The sequence below is a fragment of the Procambarus clarkii genome, unplaced genomic scaffold (genome assembly GCF_040958095.1).
Source record: "Procambarus clarkii isolate CNS0578487 unplaced genomic scaffold, FALCON_Pclarkii_2.0 HiC_scaffold_109, whole genome shotgun sequence".
In the NCBI taxonomy this organism is placed as follows: Eukaryota; Metazoa; Arthropoda; class Malacostraca; order Decapoda; family Cambaridae; genus Procambarus; species Procambarus clarkii.
The window spans coordinates 858,410-864,409 of NW_027189142.1; the positions used below are offsets into that span (position 1 = coordinate 858,410).

General features: G+C 40.0%; 1 non-coding gene across 1 annotated transcript; it reads right to left on the reverse strand.

Moving 5' to 3' along the window:
• Positions 1 to 3,376: 3,376 nt before the first annotated feature.
• LOC138360354 (5S ribosomal RNA) lies at positions 3,377 to 3,495 on the reverse strand. Its single transcript, XR_011226303.1, has one exon. It is a non-coding gene; the product is annotated as a 5S ribosomal RNA (ribosomal RNA).
• Positions 3,496 to 6,000: the final 2,505 nt, after the last annotated feature.

Sequence of the window (6,000 nt, forward strand, 5' to 3'; positions counted from 1 at the left end):
AAGCCCTCAGATACTAAGCGGTCTGCCAGACGATCCAGATGAGTGGCCCATCCCGGACCCAATCTACACCAAATGAAGAATAAAGAAAGAAAGAAAAAAAAAAAAATATAAATAATAAAAAAAAAAAAAAAAAATAATAATAAATAAATAAATAAAAAAAAAAAAAAAAAAAAAAAAAAAAAAAAAAAAAAAAAAAAAAAAAATATATATAAATAAAACACCTACAAAAAAATATAAAACCAAAAAACCATTTGTCGTGGCGTCAGAAGTGTAACTACCCTGATGTTTCTAAGATTAGCCTCCTTCAGCCAACTCCATCGGCTCTAGTGCTTTAGGACACCAACAAGGTCACAAACACTAGCCCCCCCAGCCAATGTACTGACAACCCAACATAACACACACGCAAACAAACAACACATACAAAAATGTCAACCCATGGTGGACAGGCCACCGAACTTTCAAACCTCCTCTCTCTCGACACCCGCATCCTCTTCCTGAATTTCATCTCCCCATCCCTCTACCTCCCCCATCCTTTCCATTCCCTATGGACATCAAAGCAAAGCCGGCATAAAACACCACAAACCCACAACAGCAGCAGCAATGTCAGGACGCGGCAAGGGAGGCAAAGTGAAGGGCAAGTCAAAGTCTCGCTCCAGCAGGGCCGGACTTCAGTTCCCCGTGGGCAGAATTCACCGTCTGCTGCGTAAAGGCAACTACGCCGAACGCGTCGGTGCTGGCGCTCCTGTCTACCTGGCAGCCGTCATGGAATACCTCGCTGCCGAAGTTCTGGAGCTCGCCGGTAACGCCGCACGTGACAACAAGAAGACCCGTATCATCCCACGTCACTTGCAGTTGGCCATCCGCAACGACGAAGAACTCAACAAACTTCTGTCTGGCGTAACCATTGCACAGGGAGGTGTTCTTCCAAACATTCAGGCAGTTCTTTTGCCAAAGAAGACAGAGAAGAAGTAAGCACTTCTGCCACCCACCACGACAAATACCATAACCAGGCTCCATCCGGAGCCACACACACTTTAATAGAGAGATTCAAGTAGACAATCAACTTTCAAACATTAATAATAACATTTATATTGATTTCATGTGAAATGTGTACATAACAAACAAACAAAACAAAATTATAGGGGATATTCAGCATCACTTGGAATATTAACCAATCATATAAATCCAATATATATTTTATATTTTACTTTAAGCGAGGAATTCATATTCTATCAATTTTTAATCATACAAATGAACAAAAGCAATTCTTCACTAGACGTAATGAATGAATAAATGATCAAGGTTTTAATGTGTTTCATGAATATATATATATATATATATATATATATATATATATATATATATATATATATATATATATATATATATATATATATATATATATATATAATATAATATATTATAATACTTGTGAACCAGAATATGTTTGAGCAGCAGCGATCGTGCCATTGGCCGAAGTGCAACAATTCAAATAATTTAAAGGGCCTGCTCGGGTATATAAGAGAGGCTGGGAGACTGGGGCCGGTGGTGGGTGATGGGTGGTGGGTGATGGGTGATGAGTGATGGTGTGGTGTGGTGTGGTGTTGTTAAGAGTTGATTTACGGCCAGCCAGCCAGCTGCAGCCAAGGCAGGGCAGGGCAAGGCAAGGCAAGGCAAGGCAAGGCAATAACAGGACAGGACAGGCAAGGCAAGGCAAGGCAAGGCAAGGCAAGCAGGCGGGCGGGCGGGCGGGCGGGCGGGCAGCCAGCCAGCCAGCCAGCCACTCCCACTTTGTATTTATATGCATTCAATTTATATTCAAACATTATATATGTTAAGGGCCTAGTTTTAGTGTTTATTTTAAAAATGACAAACATCGAGTCGTTTTACCAGTCCTTTAGCGTTAACGGTGATGCATTTTAAAACTGAACAGAAATCACCTTTTCTGGATATATCAAATATCGAATCCGCTTAATGTGCCTACAATTCAATCATTCAAAAAATACATAATTTACATCATGCCTTTTCATAGAACAGACAATAAGATTTGAGACAATAAGAACTTTAGTTTTATAACTAAAGTTGCACAATTATACCAACTCTATGGTGGCTGGGTGGTAAGGTGTGTGGCTGGTGTTTTGGAAGTCGCGAGTTCAAACGACCCAATGGGAGTACTTTTTTTTTTTTTTATGCCATACAATCTTCCTAGTACTATTATGTAGGTGTGTGTGTGTGTGTTTTTATTCATTCTTTGGTTTTATAGATGACATACATATTGACTCCTTTTACCGGTCCTTAATTAGGCTCTGGGGAAGCAATGGTGGTGGTGGTGGTGCATTTAAAACTAAACCAAAAATCACCAGTTCTGGACGCGTCAAATATCATATCCGCTTAATGTGTCTACAACCTAATTACTTAAAACTACACTATTTAATTCATTCATATCATGTGCATATTGGTCATTATGCTCATACAACCGACATAACAATTTATTTTCATTATTAGAATCATACATTTCATCAAGTAATACAGATACAAAGAGATTTTCTTTCTGAGAAGACCGTTAGTATTGGCTGGCTGGCAGGCAGGCAGGCATTTGAGGGTTATTATTTCGCCTGTTGATTGGGGGGAGGGTTGATGTGTTAGGGGGTTTTCGGTTAGGTGTGGTGGTGGTGATTGGTGGTGATTGGTGGTGGTGGTGATTGGTGGTGAGTAGTGGTGGTGGTGGTGGTGGTGGTGGTGGTAGTGGTGGTAGTAGGTGGGAGGGGGGGGGGGGGAAGGGGAATGATGGTCTGTGGATTCCTTCTCCGTACCCCCTTACATATAAGCAAAAACATGCCTTCCTGTGGGTATAGAAACATTAACACAAATTATATCAGTAACTGATATTGTAGCCTTTTAAACAGAAAAGATTTGTACATACAAATACTTTTAAATTATCATTTATTTGTGGAAATGGCATTTACGTCATTAAATTGATACCTCAGCATCAAGTGTCCTGCAGTGGTCCAGTGGTAAAGTGTATATAAGTGATGCGTATTCTTGGAGTTGCGAGTTCAAACCCGGATTAAGCTATATATATATATATATATATATATATATATATATATATATATATATATATATATATATATATATATATATATATATATATATATATATATATATTTTGTTTTGTTTTGGTTGTTTGTTTTTGTATAAAGCCTCACACACTATATTAAGCGAGTTTGTTTTAAACATGACATACATATTAATTCATTTTACCAGGCCTTATTCCACACAACTCCGTGAATTTCCCGTGGAGCCAGCCAGCCAGCCAGCCAGCCATTCAAACAAAAACAAACGAAACAAAACAAAACAAAACAAAAAACATTATTGCCAACAGCATTTGGTGTTCCCAGGCGGTCACCCATCCAAGTACTAACCAAACCCAACGTTGCTTAACTTCGCTGATCGGACGAGAAGCGGTGTTCTCAACGTGGTATGGCCGTTGGCATGAGACTGCCTACACATTGTGGCTAATAACCAACTCTTTTTAGTCATCACGGCAGGATACGGACCTTCTTGTGGTGTCTTAATGGTAATTGTATCCTAACATATTTTTGTCTCCTTGGCATGGATATTTAACATCGTTTATTCAGTCTTGGGTTTATGTTCTTTCGCCATTTACAGACATTTTACATCTACCTACTTCCTCAGCCTACCCTGCCAATTTCTAATGAATTTGTGGATTTTCTTTTGTAATACATACATGTGTGTGCTCATCTGCTCTTCAGTTTTTATGATATTTGTCTCATCTGTCCTGCTTTATGATACTTTTACAAAGAACATGAACAAATGCTTCTATTTTAGAGAAGATATGGGATCCAGGTTTCGGAGCCGTAAAACCAACCGTCGTGATTGGTGGACGAGTTGCCAGGTTGCAGCTTCTGTACCGTGCCGGCACATAAATAGGTTCGGCTCAAGCGGCGGCAGCATCATTCCCCCGTGACTGTCTGAGCGTCTCTCATCACCTTGGTTATCTCATCATCATCATGGTAGAAGCAAAGCCTACCAAGAAGGCTGCGGCTGCTGCTGCTGTGGTGGCCACCACCAGGAAACCTCGCGTCCAGGTTGCTCACCCGAAAACTAGTCAAATGGTTCTAGCCGCGGTCGCAGCACTCAAAGACCGTAAGGGCTCGTCTCTACAAGCAATCAAGAAGTACGTTGTTGCCAACAACAAAGTCGAGGCTGCCAAGATCGCCATTTACATCCGAAGATTTCTCAAGAAAGCAGTGGCTGACGGCATTCTTGTTCAGACCAAGGGAAGTGGAGCTAGTGGATCATTCAAGCTGGCCGTAGCAGAGAAGAGGGCCGTTCTAACTCCCAAGAAAGCCACCACAACCAAGAAACCATCTACAGCAGCAAAGAAGGCCGTGGTAACTCCCAAGAAAGCCGCCACAAGCAACAAACCACCTACAGCCTTGAAAAAGAAGCAGCAGCAGCAGCAGCAGCAGCTTGTTGTTGGGAACAAAAAGCCCAAAATAAAGAGAGCTTCAAAATCTCCCAAACCACCCAAGGCAAAGAAAGCTGTCAAGAAAACAACAAAGGCAAAATAAACGACGACATGCAAGCAGCATGAATACACATGACAATAAACATCCAGGCCTCCCCCCTCAGTGGAGGGGCCTCATATGATTCCAAAAAGAGTTTAGTTTTGTAGACAAATAAATCATTACTTTTGGGGTAGATTTACTCTGTATATTATATATATATATATATATATATATATATATATATATACACATATACATGGGTGAGGTGATATGGTACCAAAGTTTTGGGTGAGGTGATTGACATTTACACAAGATAAAACACGAACCAATGGGAATAAAAACATAAGAATGGAAGTAACTGCAGAAGGCCTATTGGCCCATAACACAAGCACTTCCTCTTGATGCTTCTATATTGGTTCGGAGTCTTGAAGCTATAATATATATATATATATATATATATATATATATATATATATATATATATATATATATATATATATATATATATATATATATATATATATATATATATATATGCACACAAAACTAAATAGTCTTGTTAGACAAATTGCCCCTATTAGAGGCAAGTTGACTAACAAGCCGAATGACTGCAATTGTTTTGAATTTGAGTTAAATCTAACATAGAAATGTAATCAAACCTAACCTAACCTATGCTAACCCAAGCTAAGCTAACCTAACCTAACCTAAGCTAACCCAAGCTAAGCTAAGCTAACCTAACCTAACCTAAGCTAAGCTAACCTAACCTAACCTAACCCAGCAATTCATGATCTTAATATAATACTGTTAATTGGATAAACCAATTTGGAAAGAAATGTTCGAAAATAACAAAATTCACTGTGCTTGTTAGGAAAATTGGGCCTTGCATACTTGTCCCAATAGTGTGGTTCTCGCTTTTAGGTACGACATAAACGTATACCTAAGTTGAGAGAGAAAAAGATTCGCACTCAAACATGCATATCGATTGCCAGTCCTGAATTCTGGGTAGATATTCGTGTCCTCCCTTTTCATTTACCATCATTTGGATACTATCAAAACAGCTCTGAGAAGGATAAAATGAATAAAACGGGTAGCTCACTCATGTAAAAAGGAAGAGTTGGGAAAGATCTCTCTCTCTCTCTCTCTCCCTCACCCCCCCCCCCCCCCCCCCACCACCACCAATGATCCTGCTCTGCTAGTATATAACGGAACAAACCTTCCCCCCCCCCCCACCCCTCCCTCCCCAATCAGAGTCCCTTTAAGCATGCGAGGATAAAAAATAGATTTCATAAGACCCAATGTGCTAGCTGATATCAAAACAATTTATGTTATCGTCTATTAAGCCCTTCAGTAAAAAAGTATAGGGACCTAATTAGGTCCCGTTTTGAGGTGGTGGTGGGTGGAATCGATGGATTAGCCAAGCTCTTATCCGCCGAATCCGTAGAGGGTACGACCCTGGCGCTTCAGA